We start from the raw sequence: 22,432 nt of genomic DNA on the forward strand, positions 1-22,432 counted from the left end.
ATGGTGACTCGTTGAATCGGGGCTCCATTGATGCTGGCTTTTTATAGTTGTGGTGCATGCACTTAACTCCAGGTGAAACTACTCCGAGTTGAATAAACTGACTCAAATCAGCTGTTCTGGAACCAGAAACTCAGAGTTTCATATCTCAGAGTAGATCAACTCAGAGTTCAGGATTAGACTCAGAGTTTGTTGAACCTGCTTTGTGAAACGGACCCCTGGTCTGCACTGAACCAAACCTGGTCTGCACTGAACTGAGTTTGTACTGAACAAGAGTCTGCACTGAACCAAACCTGGTCTGAATGGTTGATAATTGTCATTGTCAAGTAAAAACCACCTATCTTTGAAAGTGTAAAAGTTTCATGAGCAAAGTATAACAGCCAGTTTTGTGGCAATGATATTTTTCAGATGATTCAGTGGCATTGTAAATCTTTTGTTTGGATTAACAACTTTGAGAATTTCTTAAGTCTTAAAAGAACACACCCTCTTTCAGTTTCACACTAAATTTGGAGATGTGGTATTGGTTGGTCAGTGAGCCAATGGGAGTGGGGTATTCTGTAATTGCCCCCCCTGGTATTTTGCTGCCTGGAGCAGTTGTCTAAACTTGTTGTCCTGTTCATTTTTTATTGCTTTTAAATAAAAGCACCTCAACAGGTATAGTCTCATGTGTTTCCTAAGGGGTGAGGGGTTTCACTGATTTTATTTCCAATTAGTTATACATTTTTTAAGTTGAACAAACACAAATCATTTTAACTACTTTAATGTAGTTATTTTATTTAAGCTCTGTTTGACACAAATGAGTAGAACTAACTGGATTAAAATATATTACATAGATGTTTTTAGTTTGACTTGGACCAACAGAAGAAAAGCAAGTTGGACAAACTCAAATACATTATAATGCATAAATGTACTTGGTTTGATTTGGGGCTACATATATTTATTGGATGGAAATTCTGCCCACAATTTAATTGAGTTCATCCAATGAATTATTTTTTTGAGTGCACATCCACACACATCCACACATGCCTACACTACTGATTACTGATTTCCACATTTTTTCCGTTCTCATTTATTATTTTGTAAAATAAAACACTTATCCTTAGTTGCAAACTCATCTGGTCCCCCATGTTTGTAGCAGCCTATGAGCCGGGCTGTGACATATGGGGACTCGTTTAATCTTTGTTGACCCGGGGTTGGCGTGACGTCGGAGATCAGCTGTAGCGTAGTAAACTGTGCCTTGTTTTATGAATGGGTTGCGCAATCTGTTGTTGGGAGCCATTGACGAGTGTGGTAAATTGTTTGTTTTGAAATAATGTAAACTGCGACTTCCGGCTGGATACCAACATGGCAGCGGCATAAAAAGTGAGCTCCCCGACATTGATATTAAATAAGAGAAAGGGATGATAAATTTGAAAGTGTTTTTAAAAGGGTGATGGATAAGACCAGAGGGAAAAATCGAAAGTCGACTAAAAACGCTGATTTGAACTTTGAGCAGGATAACGAGCCAGCTAAGCTAACACGCGAGCCACGCAGGTTGGCTGGAGAGCATACGGTGTTAGCTGAAGAGCTAGCAGAGTCTACAACTGAGAGAATGAATGCCAAGCTAGCAGCGCAACCGAGCCGAGAGGGAGGAGAGATACAGCCACCTGCTAAAAGTATGGCAGACCTGGAAACAATCTTACAAGAGATAAGAGAGTTTTGCCGGGAGAACTTCGAAAATCTCAAAGAAATCCAGAGATATCAGAAAGATAAACAACAGGATTGATGACGCCGAAAAGCGGATTGTGGAAACAGAGGAGCACCCTTGCAGCCTGGAGGAAGCCACGTTGGAATTGGCAGAGCTGCAGAGGGGGGTTGAGACCAGAATGACGGACTTGGAGGGCCGCGAGAGGAGGGAAAATGTCCGCATCCATGGGGTGAAGGAAGGTGCGGAGAATAATGCTCAATCAATGATCACCTTCATCGAAAACCTCCTTAGGGAGAAGCTGGATTTACCCCCATCACTTGAGTTAAAGATTGAAAGAGCCCATCGGGCTTTAGTCTCCCAATCTCCAAGATCCATCGTGATGAAGTTGCAAAGTTTCCGCAGTAAGGAAGAACTTATCAAGATTGCGTGGCAGAAAAAGGGTTTCATATATGAGGGGAGGAAGGTGTTTCTAGACTACGACTATGCACCAGAGCTCCTGAGAAAACGCAAGGAATACACGGAGGCAAAAAAAAGTACTGAGAGAAAAGAAAATACGTTTTCAGACACCTTGTTGATTTCAGGGAAGATCTAATTTGAAAAGATATCTGTGACAGGGGACAAAGAGGGTAGATACATCATGGTTAAGGGGAAACCTGAGGGGGAGGTGGTAACTTTTTTTAACATCTATGCCCCACCAGGCTCGGATTGGAAGTTTTATAGACAGATGTTTGAATTGATGACACTAGAGGCAGAGGGTATTTTGATTGCTGGAGGCGATTTGCACCAGAGACTAAACTCACAGCTGGATGCCTCAGGAGGTGGGATACAAAAAAGTGTAATCAGTAAAAAAATTAAGATGATGATGTCTGAACTGGGAATTGTAGACATTTGGAGGGATCTGAATCCCACAAGTAAGGATTACACTTACTATTCATCACCACACAACATATACACAAGGATTGATTATTTTCTGATGTATAATAAAGATAGGCATAGGGTAGAAAAATGTGATATAGGAATAAGGGATCTATCAGACCATAGCCCTCTTAACACTACGTCTGGCAAGTGAGAAAAAAATAACAATCTGGAGATTAAACTCAAACATGTTAAGAGGACACACAAAGGAAGAAATAGTGAAGGAACTTCAAACATATATAGAGGATAATTACAATGGTGAGGTGTCTCCCTCTGTACTGTGGGATGCGTGTAAGGCCGTGATGAGAGGGAAGCCAATAGCCAAATCAGCATATTTAAAAAAGATGAGACAGCTACAACTCGACACATTAAAATCAGATCTAAAAAGGCTAGAAAGAGAACATAAAGATAAATTGGAAGAGGACATATATCAGGAAATAAAAAGAAAGAGGACAGAGATAAATGAGGTTTACGCACAGGAGATCCAAAAAAAAATGTTTACAAAACAAAGATATTATGAAGTGGGGGGTAAGTCAACAAAATTTCTGGCATATAAACTGAAAAAACAGCAGGCAAAAAATAACATTTACAAAATAAGAGATCCGCATACAAGATCAACAGTGGTCAAAACAGGAAATACAAAAATGCTTTGAAACTTATAAAAACCTATATGCTCAACCAAAAGCTAGCGATAAAACCCAGATAGATCAATTTTTGGAGAACTTAAATTTACCAAATGTAACAGAAGAACAGAATGAGGCTTTAACTGCTGAAATTACAGAAGAGGAAGTTAATAAAGCAATCTCAAATCTTAAGGCCAACAAGTCCCAACAATTGGGAAAGGGGACCTACAATATTCTTGGAGCTCTTAAGTAAGAAGAAAATTAAACGTTTTCAGGAGATAAAAGACCAATATCACCTAACCAATTCGGATCAATATAGGTATTTGCAATTACAGAACTATCTAGAGCAAACAATGAGGGGGGTCATAAACAGGAGGAGGACAGAAATTATTAAGATGTTTACTGCAACATATGAATCAAAATTGGGAACGAAGCTTATTTCAAGACTATATAAGGGAGTGGAGGACTTAAAGGGAACAAACACAGTGTATATAAAAGAGAGGTGGGAGAGGGATGCAAATATTGTTATATCAGTGGATGAATGGGAAGAGATAAATGAACAGCAATGGAGAACAACCTGTTCTTTATCTTGGAGAGAACATGGGTGGAAGAATATTATAAGATTTTTTAGAACACCAGCACTGTCAAAGTATCACGATACAAAGTGCTGGAGATTGTGTGCAGCTGAGAAAGCTGACCACTTCCATGTGTTCTGGAGTTGTCCCTCCATTCGTACCTACTGGCAGGAGCTTTAGAAGTGTATGGATAAAGTATTGAAGGTAAATCTTCCACTTACATTTGAGGTGTTATACTTGGGGACACTGGGCATAGATTTAACAAGATTTGGGGACAAATATATTTACAGAACAATGCTGATTGCAAGTAAAAAAGCAATTACCAGAAAGTGGTTGAAGAATGAGGTACCTAAGGTCGAGGACTGGGTTGAGGTTATGCACAATATATATGGGATGGAAAAGTTAAGTTTCTCTGTGAGACTGGAGATGGACAGATTTGAAAGAATTTGGGAAAATTGGATAGAGTACATAAAACTAGACTTTATCTGAGATGTACATCATAGGAACAAAGACCCCTAGTTCATATATCATAGCTACAGATGTTGAAAGGTTCTGTTTTTTTTTTTTTGTTTTTTTTTTGTTTATTTTTATTTTATTCTATTTCACAATATCTGCAATATCGATCACATGGTAGAACTCTGTTAATTCAACTGGCCATGAGGTATGGGAGATTGTGAATAACTGTTGTGCTCTGGACATGTGTATATGTATCCATGTATGTATATATAGCTATAGGTATATGAATAATATATTTTATTTTATCCTACTTTTCCTCTTGATATGTATGAGTAGGCACAGTTATTCTCTATCTGGATCCAAAGTAAAAGACTAAGGAAGACTGTCATGTTTAATTGAATAATATTGTAATATTGGGAATAGAGAAAAGAATACGTCATTGTGTACCAGTTGTAAGCAGAATGTATGTGAAAATGGTAAATAAAAAGAAAATTAAAAAAGAAAAGAAATAATGTAAACTGCTGTAGTGAGTTGCTGATTTGGCTGAGGTTTTTGCTTGTGTTGCCAGGCTGATTATGCTGGTGAGTTTTTGTGTGGCTCTGAGTTCTGTCGGTTCTGTGCGCGGCTGTAGTAAATCGCCGTTGTTCTGTCCCTTTTTAGGCTTAAGAGCGGGTTCCCTTTGGAATTCGTTTGGGGGTTGTTAGTGTGGTGGGAACGTGGCTGGAGCAGTTGTCTGCTAAAGGAGCACTGAGCAATTGACAGTGACAGCTAAGAACAAAGTAGCACAGCCAGAGCCAAATATTTCTTCATAGAGAAATGAAAAGAAGATGTAGCATTTTGAACTCAAATTCAAAAGAATTTCACACAATAATTGAACAAAATGCTACAATAGTACCTCCAACAAACAAAGGTAACAACAGACAAAAAGGTTCTGCTGATTATCAATATATTGGCAATAAAATACTTTGTCCTGTTTATTTACCACCAATAGCATGATAGCATGTGGTTATTGTATTCACAATTCATCAGTAATTTGACATTTGAAACAACTGTTAAATGTGTAAGATTATTATTGTTGTTGAAAGTCTTCTCAAGTATCACCATCTGAACTCACTCTTGAGACAGAAATCTATACAGGATACTTAGAACTGCAGCTATTACACAGATAACAAGGAGCTTGTTAAAACCTTCTCCACCTTCATTTAACTATTGGAAGTTAGATATAAACAGTATTTTAGAAATGGAAAGAATAACTTATACAATCAGAACTGCAAATACTTGAAACGATGAAATAAATGGATCAAAAATGAGGCTCACAGTTGAACAATATTGAGGTATTTATTTTTTTGAAAGGAGGCAGATCTTGAGATTCAGCCTTCAAGACTTGAAGTGTTTGAAGAGTAAAAGATGTAATCAAAAAAATGTTAAACATAAAGACCAAAGGACTTTTCAACATAGATAAATGAGTTAATCAGTGAGCTTGTTTGTCTCTATTTATTTTTATTTGTTTGTTTTTTCCTGTGTATGTGTGTAGGTATGTACAGATGTGTATGAATATACCAGCCTGTCCAATTTGGAGGACTTATTAGAGCATACATCATCAGACTACCTTATTCTTACTTTTTTTCCCTCACTATGAAATATATTAATATTGTAAGAATACTAGAACGCTATCATAACGTAAAATGCACTCATGCAATAAAATATAGGCTGTTTAAGAAATAGTCTTACCTCCTCTCCAGTAAATGGCTCATATTCCTCCTGAATCTGTGAAAATATTCTGATACACACATCACTTGTGTATCTGCTAATTCCTGCTTTTAGTTGTTAAAAATCTCCTTTTCATTTTTGTAAAATAATCAGTAATATTGATGTGTTCCAGTTTACCGGCTTACAAGCTGTCCCCCCACCTATTTGCTTCCCATTGCCACAACTCAGGCTCCCTTCTGCTCCTCATTTCTTTCTGATGTTTCTTTCCAAAAAGTTCATGAGCAACAGCTTCCCACACTGGTCTTCTAAGTCCTCAAATGTTGCATTGAGGACACCTGTCATTTCCCTCTCTGAATTAATGTCCTTGATGAGGTTCTTGTTGCGCATGATAAGAGAGTCCAATTCGTCTTTTTCCACCTTCAGGAGCTGTTTAAGTTTGTTTTCCTCCTCCTCGGCATTAGACTTCGCTAACTCATTCAAGTCCTGGTGTGTAGCAACCTGTAATCGAATGTCTTCAAGTTCTTTTAGGAGCGCTTGGTACTCTGCCTCCTCCTCCTGCTCCTTGGACCGGTCAGACAAATCAGTGGAGTTCTCATGTTCTTTGACACCTCCTTTGTCCTGCTCCGAGCTCTCCACCTCTGCCGACAAGCTCACGACATTCATGGAGAGCTCCTGTCCACACATGTCCTCTTCTGGGACTCGTCTATTTATGTGCTCCAGTGGTTCTTTATCCTGGTAAGAAGTCCCCTTCTGCTTTGACTCCCAAAACGAGCGGGTCTTGAGGAAGTTCTCTCCCCTGCTCTGAAAAGCAGAGAGAGACTGCTCCTCAGACCCCGTTACTACTTCATGATAGGAAGGAGGCCTCAACAATTTCTTTCCAAAGTTTTGTTTGCCTCTTCCCATGGCCTCCTCCCCCTCCACTTTGCAGCTAACAGCCATATCACAGACATTCAAGTCCTTCTCTTTTTCATTCTTACCCTGCTGCGAGCTCCCTTTCTCCTTCACCTCCCAAAATGTGTGGGTCTTGAGAAAGTTCTCTCCCCTGCTCTGAAAAGCAGAGAGAGACTGCTCCTCAGACCCCGTTACTACTTCATGATAGGAAGGAGGCCTCAACAATTTCTTTCCAAAGTTTTGTTTGCCTCTTCCCATGGCCTCCTCCCCCTCCACTTTGCAGCTAACAGCCATATCACAGACATTCAAGTCCTTCTCTTTTTCAGTCTTACCCTTCTGCGAGCTCCCTTTCTGCTTCACCTCCCAAAACGTGCGGGTCTTGAGGAAGTTCTCTCCCCTGTTCTGAATAGCAGAGAGAGACTGCTCCTCAGACCCTGTTATTGCTTCTTGATAGGGAGGAAGCCTCAACAATTTAATTCCAAAGTTTTGTTTGCCTCTTCCCATGGCCTCCTCCTTCTCCACTTTGCATTTAACAGCCATGTCACAGACATTCAAGTCCTTGTCTTTTTCATTTTTGTCCTGCTGCAAGCTCCCCTTCTCCTTCACTTGCCAGAACTTTTTCCCCCTCAGAAAGCTCCCTTTCTGGCTCTGGTCCTCAGCATCTTCAGTCACTGGTGCACTGTGGAAATTCAGTACAACATTTTCTTCCTCCTTCTCCAGCTTCCTGTCAGGTGTAAAACTAGGGTCACTATTCTGTTTAAAGTCAGTGAACTTGGTTCGAAGTGCCTCATAGTCTCTGCGGAGTGCTGTGTTCTCTGTGCTGAGAGACGAAATAGTTTGATAGAGACTCTCAATGTGTTTCATCAGAGAATCATTATGTTGACACAGTGTCTGGATATTTCTGGAGCAGACGTCATTTTGTTGTTGCAGGCTGTGATGAGCTTGCAGGAGGCACTCGTAGGCCTCTGGTGTGATAGTCTGTTGATGAGGATCCATTTGGTCAGCTTCTTAATGTTTGGAAAAATATTATGGCTGTTTCAAATAAATCCTTGTTTTTGCTTGTAAAGTCTTAGGCAAGTCAAATTATTAGTATTACTAATAATCCTCCTGTGTCTAATAACTGTGTTGGTAGGAAATGTGATTTCAGGTTGACCCTCAGCTTGTTGCCTGCCTTTGATACGTCATAAAGGTTGCTTGCGTCAACAGAAGGACGAATGAGTCTACGTAGCAGTGGGCGGGGCTACCGACATTCATTTGACGTTGTGTTTTTTTTAATTTTGTGTTTGCGTTTGTGGAGATACTAACAGTCCGGCCACCGTAGCCTAATTACGGAATTTCCGTATGCATAGTAGTAGTAAGAAAAAAATCTAAGGACCCCCGATGATAATAGATAGCCTCACATTTTTAATCATGTGCGCACAAGATAAGAAAATATCACCTTACATGACTTCACGGACTCCGTAATAATCAAAATTAGAACAACAAAAGTTAAATAAACTGTTCTATTGTTTTTTTGTTGTTGTTGTTGTTGTTTTTACATGTATTACATTTATTTACAAAGACTCATAATTCTACTTAATAATTCTTTTTATTATCTCCGTGCGTAATAACAGCGCTTTTGCGGAGCATTTCCCAAACTGCGGACTGCGGATCTACCTCATATGTGTCCTGTTGGCTGGAGATCATCAGATGCATGAAAGCTCCGAAGACGCTGTGTTTGAGTTGGATTATAGCTGTAAAACCCCCAAATGTCCTGATAGCAGAATTAATCCCATTCTGCTGATTGTAGTTTCTTGAATTTGCCCCAGTTTGTTTCTAAACAAATTATTGATTAAAAATGAGGAAATTCGCTTAATCTTCAAAGAGTTTATGACAGTGTCTTTGTTGGAAAAACGGTAATAATGTTTTGTGCAGTTTGCATGATTTTAATGTGTTGCTAGTACATCATTTTCGTATAGAGATATTTGACAATATAATAATAAAGAATCCTCAAAAAAGACAAAAGTAGGCCTATGTATTTAAAAAATGTTAATGTCTCTGCTTGTTGCAACACTATTTGCAGCTATTTGATGCTCACACTGAGGGAAATATTCACGATTATGCTGTTTGTTAGAGATGTCTTATAAATATGTATTTTGTTAGTTTGTTGATCTCAACAGTTTTAAATAAATCATATTTTAGACCTTGGAAACTAGGCTCCTGCTATTTCATCTCTACTTGTGTCCCTGTGGGTTGAAACGGCAACACGTGAGATGAAGGCATCCCTAACTCAAAGCCACGAGTATTATTTCATCCTCACAATTCAGCTATATATTCATCTAAGATGTCAAAACAGCTGTGTGTCACTCTATAAAGGCCAGCTCCTCCCCAGACTGGAAACAGTACATATTTTTGGACACAGAGTAGCCTACATACAATGTTGAGATTTGGCACATATGTACAATAAGCAAGCAAACAAAGATAATAACAAACAAAAAGGTTCTGCTGATTATCAGTATATTGGCAATAAAATGCTTTGTCCCGTTTATTTACCACCAGCAGCATGAGGTTATTGTATTCACACTTTCTCAGACAATTCATCAGTAGTGTGAAGTTCACAACAGCTTTTAAATGTGTAAAATTATTATTATTTTAGTCAACAGTCTTCTCAAGTCACAAATGTCTAATTTATTGTAATTACTGTGCAAACAAAACTGTAGAGCTGATAACTACATTAATGAGGTTATTTTGTTTGAAATTTAGAAGTTCTCTTTTTTCAAGACAAATTAAGTTATGTAAGAAAAGTGCCAGTGAATAACGAATGAGTGCATTAATGAATGAATTAATAAATCAAATTCTGAGCCTGACCTCCTAAGAAAAACAACACTACGGGTGTCAATTGCCAAAAACGACCTATAATCATATTTGAGTGACAGACGCCATCCAGCAGCCATAGTAATTATGACCCAGAGAAGGCACAGTTTAGATGAAGTCCATATAAGGTGACAAATTTCCACTTTATATGTACTTCTTTGGGTGAAGCCCCAAGGAAGTGCACCAGGCTTGTCAGTACCTTAATTAGTGTGCAAACACAAATACAAGTCGACTTAAAGGGGTACTCCAGTAATTTAGTATTGCGCTATCATCAATAAAAATGATTAAACAGATTTAAAGTGAATGGTCAACACTGAAGTAGCAGAAGCCAAGATAGTGTGGGTAAATCTCCAAAAACACTAGAACTTGCCTCAAACCTCAAGTTTGCGTTCTGTCAAAAAATTTACATCTCAAGTCCAAGCTGAGATGATTACATCATCAGGATCGTTTTATCAAATCAAACTTTGGAAAGCTTCCTCTAGAGCCACAGAAAACATCATACGACTGTTTTCACAGTCTGAGTAGTACTTCTCTGGACAAATAAACTGAACTTTGAATAATAATAAATAATAAAGAAATGTATGATTTGTTTATCTGAAATGTAATTTGTAGAAGTATGTTATTTTCAATAATTCAGCTCTTGGTTGTGCATTTAAACAAACATTTCATTGTTGTGAGAAGCCAGTGAGGGAGCACATCTGCTTCTCTCTCTCCACAGTTCAACAACAACAATAAAAGAAAATACATTCATACTCCATCATTTCCCTACTGCAGCATAAATTGGACACTCTACGGTGGGGTCGTCCTTCTTGTGCACTATGTACACACATGCTACTGGGTCAAACACTGACACACAGCTGTCTGGGGGTGGAATACCTGCAAATATACAGTAAACACACAATCAACAATAGAATATGTAGATACAGAAATAATTTTCTTCTCATGTAAACACTTTAATGTTGTGATCTAAGAACTTATGCAGCGCAACATCCACCGCAATCACAGTCCATACATTTATTGTTTCTCCATGAAGATCCTACAGGATGCCATGTTTTATCAATGCCGTCTTGACAATGAGTCATGCCTGTGGATGTAAAGAAAAACTGTTAATATTAAAACATTTTCAGTACAATCATAATGTGGCATTTTTGTGTGAATATTTGATATTTTACAAAGGAAGAAAACTTGTGTGTGTATGTACTTTAAATAGACAGTATGTCTGTGTGTGTGTGTGTGCTTGCTTCTCTTTACCTGGTTTTATGCTCTTGTGACGACCCCTTCGCTCCACTAGGTGCTCTTGTGTTCCGTTTGCTGGTTTCCTTTTGTCTTGCAGGATCCGGGGCAGGGCGGAGGTTCGTCATCGCCATCATGAGCCACACCTGGGCCCGGTGTGGTCTCGAGTATAAAGCTTGGCCTTCCACAGAACTCTCCTCCTTCATCATCCTCATCATTTTTTTGTTTTTTGTTTGCTGCCACACACACTCAAAAAAATGATTCAAGCCCCTCTTAGAGGTGACACATTACTATATTGTTTGCCAAATGAAAATATATTAAACCCAAATATGTTTAACAAATGTAACCTAAAATCAGTTAATTGAGTCCCCTGTGCCACACTTCAACCCAAAATGAACAAGTTGAACTACGTAAGCACGCGCGGGAGTTCACTCTCCCTGACGTTGCCAAGCAGTGAGCGTCCGCCATTTCCAGCCTCTGCTTAAGACCGCAAGAGTGGCGTTTCGGGTGCAAGTTGTTTTTCTGGGTAAGTGTTCGGTCTTTTTTGTTTATTCATTGGGCCTTATAGATTCCAGTGAAATAATGTGCGTGACATAGATGGACATGTGTGCACTTGTTGTGATACAGTAGAGAAGAAATTTCACTTGGTTTATTTTTAGGTCGGAGTTGGCCAGTGGTGGCTACAGAAACCTCATTTGAGTTTTCAGCTAACATTACTAACTAATGTGGTGGGCAAGCACAGACATAACATTGTTTTCATGTGCTCCTATCGTGTACTGGATTGAATGTGTGAACGTTGTGAGCGCATGCACACAGTGTCGGGGTTCAGAAGACGAGACGGACACTGAGAGGCAAAGCACAGTAGCGATCAGCTCAGTGTCCGGTTTGCCGGTGTCGCAACACCAGTTATACAAACTCTAGTTAACAGATGCTTCTGAATTCGTCACATACAGCCGTTATCATGTTCGTTGAGCTTTGAAAAGTATATCACTTGTGTATCTGCTAATGTGATAAGTTAAAAGAATTATACACTAATGGTCTGTACAAGTTTAAAAAGACAGTACATTTAAAAATGCTATGATAAGGTTAAAAAGATCAAGGGTCATGAGAAACAATTCATAAGATGTGTTTAAAAATGGTTTTAAAAAGTAGGAATTCATTATGTTAAAATGGGTTAAAATGTTAAAAGGTCTTTAATTCATTCATTGTTTATTTCATTCTTTCTTGTCAAAAGTTCAGCCATAATAGTATTATCAGTGATCCGCAAAGTAGTCTTAATCTGCTAGCTTGAGATCGATTGCTTTTCGCTCCACCCACTTATCAAGGGGAAATCGCGGTATTTTCCTCTTTCAAGTAAACGCTCTCCCTGAGGACACGTTACCCTATCCCTCTCGTGATTATTTCCCCCCGTTTTCAGGTATGTTGTCGGTATTTGACACTATTAAGGTGGTCGTAATAATTGTCTAATATGTTTCAAGTGTCAAGTGAATGTATGTAACATTTCAAGTGAGTTAAAGTAAAGTTTGCTGAGTATGGTATAGTGTGCGTGTGAGCGAAGCCCCGCTTGTTAGCAGAGGTCAACCCGTAGCTACGCCAGGTGCTTCCGCCATTTTGTGAATCCACTTGTACACATATGTAAATGTATGTTACACAGTTTTTGTTTATTGTTTATTTAGTAACTTTTATAAGTTTTGTGAGAGTTTTCTGAGTTACAGCAGCATATTATTTACCAGTAACAGCAGAGAGAATGGGAATTATGTCTCAAAGAAATACTACATATTTTTGTAACTTAGACAAGGTATGTACACTACTGCAACCAACCTGTTATGCAGGGTATGTTTATTTGTAAATTGTGTATATGTTCAATATTCATTCGAGTAAATGCTCTAAATGAGGAAACATTACCCTATCACTCTCATAATTATTTCTCCCCATTTTCAGGGGCGTAACATTTTGGAGGCACCGCTGGGATTGCTCCTTGAATGTCTGGTGCCCACAACCTGGCAGCCGAATCCTGAGGTAGCCAAATCTCCCACAATACGACCCAGGCAGGTGGTAGCGAGGAAAGTGTTGCTGTTCGAGGAGAGCTAGAAGCTGGTGGTTGAGTACACGTCACCTGAGGCCAGTCAGAGATCATCAGGGACATTAAAGGCCATCCAGTTCAGAGTCAACTCCTGCACAGTAAAGGTTTCTCCTGCCCTGTCGACATGATGACAGCCTTGGAAGAGCTACAGGAAGAGGTTGTAGGAGAACTTCATAGCCTGACTAGAGAACATTTGCTTGGAGTTTGTGATTTTCTTAACATATCAGATGAGCGAAGAGAAAATGTTGAAGGAAAGTCCCACATATCACTGGTGATTCATGTAATGAAATACCTGGAAAGAGAAGAAGTGGCAGAGTTAGATGATGGCATGTCAGAATTGTTGCTACTGAAAGACAAAATTGCAGGTTTGGCCACAGGCAAGCATAACAGAGCAGCACAAACTGAGGAGAATGTGGAAAGGGCAGGGACACAGAGTGAAATAGAGGAACAAAGAACTGTAAAGCAACGTAAACTGAGACGTAAACGAAACTGAGCAGTCCAACGCTGTTAATGATGCTGGTTAGGAGTCTCAGTGCCAGTCCCAACCTACTGTTAGCCCATCAGTCAGCATGCAGCCCTTGGTCAGTGCTCAGCTGCTGCAGCCAAGCCCATGCTGGTGCAAAGATTTCAAAATCTCAGGTCAAATTGACGTTTTCCAGCCTTGCTCAACAGATTGAGAATGGACTGAACAGAGGTTATCCTGAAATAGAAATAGTAGATGCTGTAATTAGAGTTATATTCCCAGGCTCACAGTTATGCAACTATTTGGAAGGAAAACCCTACTCTCCCCACGCTCCGATGCATCCTGCGCTCCCACTTCCAAGAAAAGAGCGCCACAGAGCTCTACAAGCAGCTAGCTTCTGAAGCACAGAACAGCAAAGACACTCCTCAGACTTTCCTCATGCAAGTTTTAGATTTGAGGCAGAAAGTACTGTTTGCTTCCCAAGAGTCTGATTCAGTGCTTAAGTATGATCCAGCTTTAGTCCAGCACATGTGCTTACACACATTACTTAGTGGTCTCCAGAATGAAAGTATCAGGATAGACATGAAGCCTCTCCTATTAGATACTGAGACCTCAGATGAGCCTCTGCTAGAGAGGTTAAACATTGCCTGTGCTAATGAGACTGAAAGGAGAAACAAAAGGAAGTTTAGCAACCCACAGCCAGCCATGAGTGTAAATGTAGTGCAGTCAGAAGATAGGCCACTTGCCAAGTGCTCTGTGAAGGAAACCAAAACAAGGATTTCCCCAGAACTGTTAACAGAGATACAAGAGCTTAAGACAGGTGTAGCTTTTTTGAAAGGTCTCGGTGCAGAGATGGCCCAGATCAAAGAAACTTTACATCAGACTAGGTTCCAGCCACAGTCCTATGCCCCACCTGCAGTTAGGCCAGATAGGGACTCTCAGCCATCTGTTTCACCGCAGCAGTCTTACAGAGACTACAGCCAGCCTCAAACACCTGCTCCAATGCAGCCACAGTATGGACCTAATCAGTACACTAACCACTCTGTCCATGCTCCATGGAGATGTTTTGTTTGCCAGCAGACAGGAGCGAATGAACGCTGCATGCACTGCTACTGATGTGGAAGTGGAGAACATTTTCAGGCTGGATGCAAAATCAGAGGAATCAGACCGTCCAGGGAAGCTCCTTTTAAACAGGGAATGGTTACCACCAATGGATGGGTGCTAATCGTGAATAGCAAAGAGTCCCAGAAATGTGTAAATTGTGGTAGTGCAGACTCACCTGACTAACTGAAACAACGCTCATCCTGTAAAGAGACATTGATTGTTCCAAAACATACCTTACCTCGAGTTAGCCACCCCTGCAAAGTCACCTCGCTAGTTAGCAGGCAGTGTCTTTTTGAATGTTACCTAAATGGCCACCACCAGTAAGCTCTATGGGACACAGGTTCTCAGGTGTCGGTAATTGATGAAAGATGGAAAGAGGAATACTTCCCAACCACAAGGCTGAGAGATGTTTCAGAGATCCTTGACTCACATGATGACTTGACATTGACTATCGCAAATGGAACTAAAATGCCGTACTTGGGATGAATTGAAACAGTTTTCCGGCTAGCCTCTGAAACTGACTAAGCAGAAGAACTGATCATTCCAGTGCTTGTAATGAAAGGCTGGCACCTGTCTCATCCCATCATAGGCCTCAATGTTACTGAGCACATCCTGGAAAAAAAATGAAAAGACTAAACGGTATCACACAGTGAGGAAAGCTTTCCCAAGCCTCTAAAGAAACAAAGTGAGAGCTTTCATACATGCTGTTAGCACAGAGCAAGAAGATGAGTATGTATTAAAAACAAAGAAAGAGGAGATTGCAGTTTCGAAACACAGCAACATTCAAATCAACTGTCGTGTAGCTACACAGCCCTTCAAAGAGGACATGACATGCTTTTTCAGCCAGACCTGAACCCACAATGGCCAGATGGTCTTGAGTTTTATGACACACTAGTCAGAGTCAGGAAAGGTGTATTGCCAGTCATCACAATTGATGTTTCTAACCCAACTGACCATGACATTGTTTTGCCAGGGCGCACTTGAATTGGCACAGTACAAACCATTATGACAGTCCTGCCCGCCCAGATATTTGAGAAAGTTGCAACATCAGCCACAGTGAGCCACACCAGCACAAAGCCCACAAGTAGTGCTAGTTAACAGTGTGATCCACTGGTAGATCTAAGTCACCTTAGTGAGGATCAGAGACAGGTAGTGAAACAGATGCTCAGAGAAGAGTGTCATTCCCTCTCAACGTCAGACAGTGATATCAGTTGTATTGAAAAGTTGCAAATGACCATTTTCTTCAAAAACACTGAACCTGTCAAACGCACATATATATCAGTGCCTAGCCCCCTGTACCAGGAAATGAAGGGTTACCTCCACGACCTCATAGCACAGAGCTGGGTCAGGAAGTCAAACTCCTCATACTCCTCACCTGTTATGTGTGTTCGAAAAAAGATGGCGGCTGTGCATAGATTACAGTGACCTGAACAGGAAGACCCATCCTGATCGTCAGCCTGTCCTTCAGGTCCAAGACATCATGAACAGCTTAGGTGGTAAATCCTGGTTTTCTCTCCTAGATCAGGGGAAAGCTTGCCTCCAGGGATTCATGTTGGAAGAAAGCAGACCACTGACAGCTTTTCTTACCCCATGGGGGCTTTATGAGTGGATTCGCATCCCCTTCGGCCTCATGAATGCCCCTGTGGCCTTCCAATGTTTTATGGAGGAATGTTTGGAAGGGCTGCGGGATAACATCTGCATTCCTTATCTGGACGGCACACTCATTTTCAGTAAAACTTTGGACAACCATGTGAATGACATATGAAAAGTGCTGCAACGCCTCAGAGAGCACGGCATCAAACTCAAGCCAAGTAAGTGTGATCTATTCAAACCTGAGGTCCGCTATCTGGGCAGAATAGCATTTGCAGAGGGCAGTAGGGTTGATCCAGCCGACTTCAAAGTTGTTAGAGCACTAAAAGATATCAGACCTCAGACTGTGGGCCAACTCAGGAAAATGTTTGGTCTACTCACCTCGCACAGGCAGTACATCAAAGACTTTTCACGAAAAGCCAGCTGTCTATATGAGCTCCTAAAAGCAGACACAGATGAAGCTGTTGAGGTACAGAAAGAGTTCCCTGCAACTTGGTAATTCACAGCTGTATCCATGTCAGTTTCAGCTGAAAGTGAGCCAGCCACTGCATCTATCAGCCCCATACCAAAAGAACAGTTATGAGAAGTGCAAATGTCTGTCCTGTGTTAAGAGTGTGAACTGTCAGGTTCTAAGCCAACAGTAATGGAGTTGAGAGAGTTCAGTCCAAAGACAAAATGCCTGTCCAGGGAATGGGATAAATTGATAATAAATGATGATGGTATTCTGTACAGAACTACCACTGCCCGTAAGCAACTAGTCTTGCCAGAAAGATACAAAAGAAAGGTGTTGGAAGAGTTGCACAATAACATGGGTCACCAAGGCACTGATCGCACAGTATCTCTAGTAAGTGACTGCTTCTTCTGGCCATATATGTGATCAGACATAGAGCACTATGTGACTAAAGCCTGCACTTGTCTAAAACAGAAAAACCCTGCCACAACACAAGAGCTCCCTTGACAAATATTGTGACAACAGCCATTTGAATAGGTATGTGTTGATTTCCTCCATCTTGAACGATGCAAAGGCAGATATGAGTACATCCTTGTCCTTGTTGATAATTTCACACGTTTTGACAAAGTAAGAATCAAATCAAAACTACTGCAAACCTCATCTTCAGTGACTTTGCCTTGAAGTATGGCTTCCCCTCTCGCATCCACCATGACCAAGGGGGAAAATTCAAGAATCAGTTGTTCAGTCAGCTACAGAAACTTAGCGGAGTGGCTGGGTCTGGGACAACTCCCTATAACCCAATGGGGAATGGTCAAGTGGAACGTATGAACAGGACATTGTTACAAATACTTAAAACACTGACTGAGGCACAGAAATCAAGCTGGAAGGAGTCCTTGAACAAACTGGTGTATGCTTATAACTGTACATGTTGCGAAGTGACAGGCTATTCACCACACTATCTTCTGTACGGGAGATCACCCAAGCTTCCAGTCGATATGCTATTTGGACTGCACACAGAGTCCGGTTCCAGTGACCAGCAAGACTATGTGGAGAAATGGAAACAAGGTATGGAGGAAGCATACATCATTGCGAACCGAAACGCTCAAAAGGCTGCTGAAAGGCGTAAAAGGTACTATGACACGAAAGTAAGGAGTACAACCCGGTGAGCATGTCTTGATCAAAAACTTGACACCCAGAGGAGGACCAGGTAAACTCCAGAACTACTGGGAGGGCACAGTTCACACAGTAGTGAGACAAATGGGGTCTAACCTGCCAATTTATGTAGTGAGACCTGAAAGGGGTAAGGGATGCTCCAGAGTTCTGCACAGAAACTTGCTAATGCCCTGTGATCACTTAAGAGTTAACTAAAAATGGAGAAAGGACACAGAAAAAGCAACACCAGCCTGCATCTCAAACCCAGTAGTCTGATGAGGATAGTAGGGATGAGTATGCATTCCATTATGAGCCACTCTGAGTCCCCACAGTGTCAGCAGAAAGAAATGAAGCCTTGGGTGAATCAGGGGTGGCACTTGAACACAGACACCCACCAGCAGAGGACAGAGTTGAAACGCCAGCTCCTGTTGCATCACAAGCACAGCCTCCTGGGGGAGATCAGCTGGAGGAGTCTAGCACACCTGCTGAAAAGCTGCCTGGTAAGGAAATAGACTTACCTGTTGGAAATTTGCCTGATGAACACTCACCACTCTCCCTCATCAAGTGCTGCTGCTGAACCTAAGAAGCCGTACTACCAGCTGCCACAAAGAGAGAGACACCCGCCAAGACGTATGACCTACGATCAGCTTGGCATCCCTTCTTGCTACAGTATCCAGCCAGCAACTCAGATGTTACCTGTCTACCATGCACCAGGACTGGTCCCATGGCTACTGCCCCTTCAGCCATACAACTTCCAGCCCCACTTTCATGTATGGATTCTAGCATAAACATAAGCCTACAGACCTGATTAAGTTTGACTAACACCATGGACAATTCATAGACTGTTCATACAGACCGTTGCCATGGACTATTTATGGACTGTTTCTATAAACTTTTGTCATGGACAATTTGCAGACTGTGTATACAGATCATTGCCATGAAAAACTAATGGACTGTTGAAAAACTGCTTATAGACAGTTTAGTCACTGGACATGGACTGTGGCCCTGTGATTATGGACTGTTGAGACTGGACTGTGACCTTTGTTTGTGTACCAACTCACAGAAAATCTTCATTGTCAAGTTCATGAGAGATTAATAAAAAAAGAGAAAATTGTTTTTTGTGATAAGTTAAAAGAATGATACAATAATGGTCTGTACAAGTTTAAAAAGACAGTACATTAAAATGCTGTGATAAGGTTAAAAAGATCAAGGGTCATGAGAAACAATTTATAAGATGTGTTTAAAAGGTTTAAAAAGTAATAATTCATTATGTTAAAAGGGGTTAAGATATTAAAAGGTCTTTAATTCATTCATTGTTTATTTCATTCTTTATGGTCAAAAGTTCAGCCATAATAGTATTATCAGTGATCCGCAAAGTAGTCTTAATCTGCTAGCTTGAGATCGATTGCTTTTCACTCCACCCACGTATCCAGGGGAAATCGCGGTATTTTCCTCATTCGAGTAAACGCTCTCTCAACATTACCCTATCACGCTCATGATTATTTCTCTCTGTTTTCAGGGGCCTAACACTAATTCCTGCTTTTAGTTATAAAAAATGAAAAACCTTTTATTTTTTGTAAAATATTCAGTACTATTGATGTGTTCCAGTTTACCAGCTTACCAGCTGTCCCCCCACCTATTTGCTTCCCATTGCCACAACTCAGGCTCCCTTCTGCTCCTCATTTCTTTCTGATGTTTGTTTCTTTCCAAAAAGTTCATGAGCAACAGTTTTCCACACTGGTCTTCTAAGTCCTCAACTGTTGCATTGAGGACACCTGTCATTTTCCTCTCTGAATTAATGTCCTTGATGAGGTTCTCGTTGCGCATGGCGAGAGAGTCCAATTCGTCTTTTTCCACCTTCAGGAGCTGTTTAAGTTTGTCTTCCTCCTCCTCTGCATTAGACTTCACTACCTCATTCAAGTCCTGGTGTGTAGCAACCTGTAATCGAATGTCTTCAAGTTCTTTTAGTAGCCCTTGGTACTCTGCCTCCTCCTCCTGCTCCTTGGACAGGTCAGACAAATCAGTGGAGTTCTCATGTTCTTTGACACTTCCTTTGTCCTGCTCCGAGCTCTCCACCTCTGCCGTCAAGCTCACGACATTCATGGAGAGCTCCTGTCCACACATGTCCTCTTCTGGGACTCTATTTATGTGCTCCAGTGGTTCTTCCTTTTCATGTGGCTTCAACAAGTTTTCATTTGCGATGCTCATGTCCACCTTTTTCAAGTTGTCTTTGTCCTGGTAAGAAGTCTGCTTTGACTCCCAAAAGGTGCAGGTCTTGAGGAAGATCTCTCCCCTGCTCTGAAAAGTAGAGAGAGACTGCTCCTCAGACCCTTTTACTGCTTCATGGTAGGAAGGAGGCCTCAACATTTGTGTTTCAAAGTCTTGTTTACCTCTTCCCATGGCCTCCTCCTTCTCCACTTTGCACTTAACAGCCATGTCACAGACATTCAAGTCCTTGTCTTTTTCATTTTTATCCTGCTGCAAGCTCCCCTTCTCTTTCACTTGCCAGAACTTTTTCCCCCTCAGAAAGCTCCCTTTCTGGCTCTGGTCCTCAGCATCTTCAGTCACTGGTGCACTGTGGAAATTCAGCACAACATTTTTTTCCTCCTTCTCCAGCTTCCTGTCAGGTGTAAAACTAGGGTCACTATTCTGTTTAAAGTCAGTGAACTTGGTTCGAAGTGCCTCATAGTCTCTGCAGAGTGCTGTGTTCTCTGTGCTGAGAGACAAAATGGTTTGATTAAGACTCTCAATGTGTTTCATTAGAGAATCATTATGTTGACACAGGGTCTGGATGTTTCTTGAGCAGACGTCATTTTGTTGTTGCAGGCTGTGATGAGCTTGCAGGTGGCACTCGTAGGCCTCTGGTGTGATAGTCTGTTGATGAGGATGCATTTTGTCAGCTTCTTAATGTCTTTTTCTGTTGTTATGACTGTTTCAAGTAAAGTAAGTATTTCTTTACAAAGACTCATAATTCTACTTAATAATTGTCGTTATTATCTCCGTGCGTAATAACTGTGAAAATTATTGATTAAAAATGAGCGAGGAAATTCGCTTGATTTTAAAGATTTTATGACTGTCTTTGTTGGAGAAATGGTAATAATGTTTTGTGCAGTGTGCGTGATTTTAATGTGTTGCTAGTACCTCATTTTCTTCTAGAGATAATTGACAATATAATAATAAACAATCCTCAAAAAAGGCAAAATTCTGGATTTAAAAAATGATAATGTCTCTGCTTGTTGCAGCAGTATTTGCAGCTATTTGATGCTTACACTGAAATATTCACAATTATGCTGTTTGTTAGAGATGTCTTATAAATAATTGTATACACTTGTCCACACTATTAGCATGACATACAAGCTGATGTATGTGTTACTTTGTTGATCTCAACAGTTTTAAATAAATCATATTTTGCTATTCCGTCTCAACCTGTGTTCCTGAGGACATCCCTAACTCAAAGCCTCATGGATATTGTTTCATCCTCCCAATTCAGCTATATATTCATCTAAGATGTCAGAACAGCTGTATGCCACCCTATACAGCTTTATGAAAACAATAAGACCAGCTCCTCCCCAGCCTGGAAAGAGTACATATTTTTGGACACAGAGTACATACAATGTTGAGATTTGGCACATATGTATAACAAGCAAGCAAACAAAGATAATATCAAACAAAAAGGTTCTACTGATTATCAGTATATTGGCAATAAAATGCTTTGTCTCATTTATTTACCACCAGCAGCATGAGGTTATCGTATTCACACTTTCACAGACAATTCATCAGTAGTGTAATGTTCACAACAGCTTTTAAATGTGTAAAAATATTTATATACAGTCTTCTCAAGTCACAAATGTCTGACTTATTGTAATTACTGTGCAAACAAAACTGTAGAGCTGATAACTATATTAATGGTTATTTTGTTTGAAATTTAGAAGTTCTCTTTTTTCAAGACAAATTAAGTTATGTAAGAAAAGTGCCAGTGAATAACGAATGAGTGCATCAATGAATTAATTAATTAACTCAAATTCTGAGCCTGAGCTCCTAAGAAAAAAGACACTATGGGTGTCAGTTGTCAAAAACGACCTATAGGTATGTTTGAGTGACAGATGCCATCTAGCAGCCATAGTAATTATGACCCAGAGAAGGCACAGTTTAGATGAGGTTACATAAAGTGACAAACTTCCACCTTATATGTATTTCTTTGGGTGAAGCCCCAAGGAAGTGTGCCAGGCTTGTCAGTACCCTAATTAGTGTGAAAACACAAATACAAGTCAAGTTAAAGGGGTACTCCAGTAATTTAGTATTGCACTACACACAAAAAAATGGTGGTTCTTCAGCAGTTCTCCAGCAGTTCTTTGGAGTGGTTTAGGTGCAGTAAAGCACCACTGCTGTACAAAGAACCTGTTAAGCCCCTGTATTGTTCTTTAGAGGTTCTTTAGAGTATTTCCTGAGGATAACACATTAAAGCAGTGGTTGTCAACCTTTTTGCCCCCAAGGCCCCCTTATGACTAAGGAAATATACCAGGGGATTCCATCAAAGGAGACCCTCTTAATAGCCTATATATCCTACTCAACTTTACTCTGGTAAAAAAAATCTCGGTTGGAAGCGAGTTGTTCCTCTTTATCACTGCAGTGTATTAAAAATGTGTTTT

General features: G+C 40.5%; 1 long non-coding RNA gene across 1 annotated transcript; it reads left to right on the forward strand.

The window, feature by feature from the left end:
• Positions 1-11,268: 11,268 nt before the first annotated feature.
• On the forward strand, positions 11,269-16,593 carry LOC122993975. The gene is made up of 2 exons (XR_006406476.1): positions 11,269-11,466; positions 12,882-16,593. It is a non-coding gene; the product is annotated as an uncharacterized LOC122993975 (long non-coding RNA).
• The last annotated feature ends 5,839 nt before the right edge of the window (positions 16,594-22,432 follow it).

Source organism: Thunnus albacares, chromosome 2, assembly GCF_914725855.1.
Source record: "Thunnus albacares chromosome 2, fThuAlb1.1, whole genome shotgun sequence".
NCBI lineage: Eukaryota > Metazoa > Chordata > Actinopteri > Scombriformes > Scombridae > Thunnus > Thunnus albacares.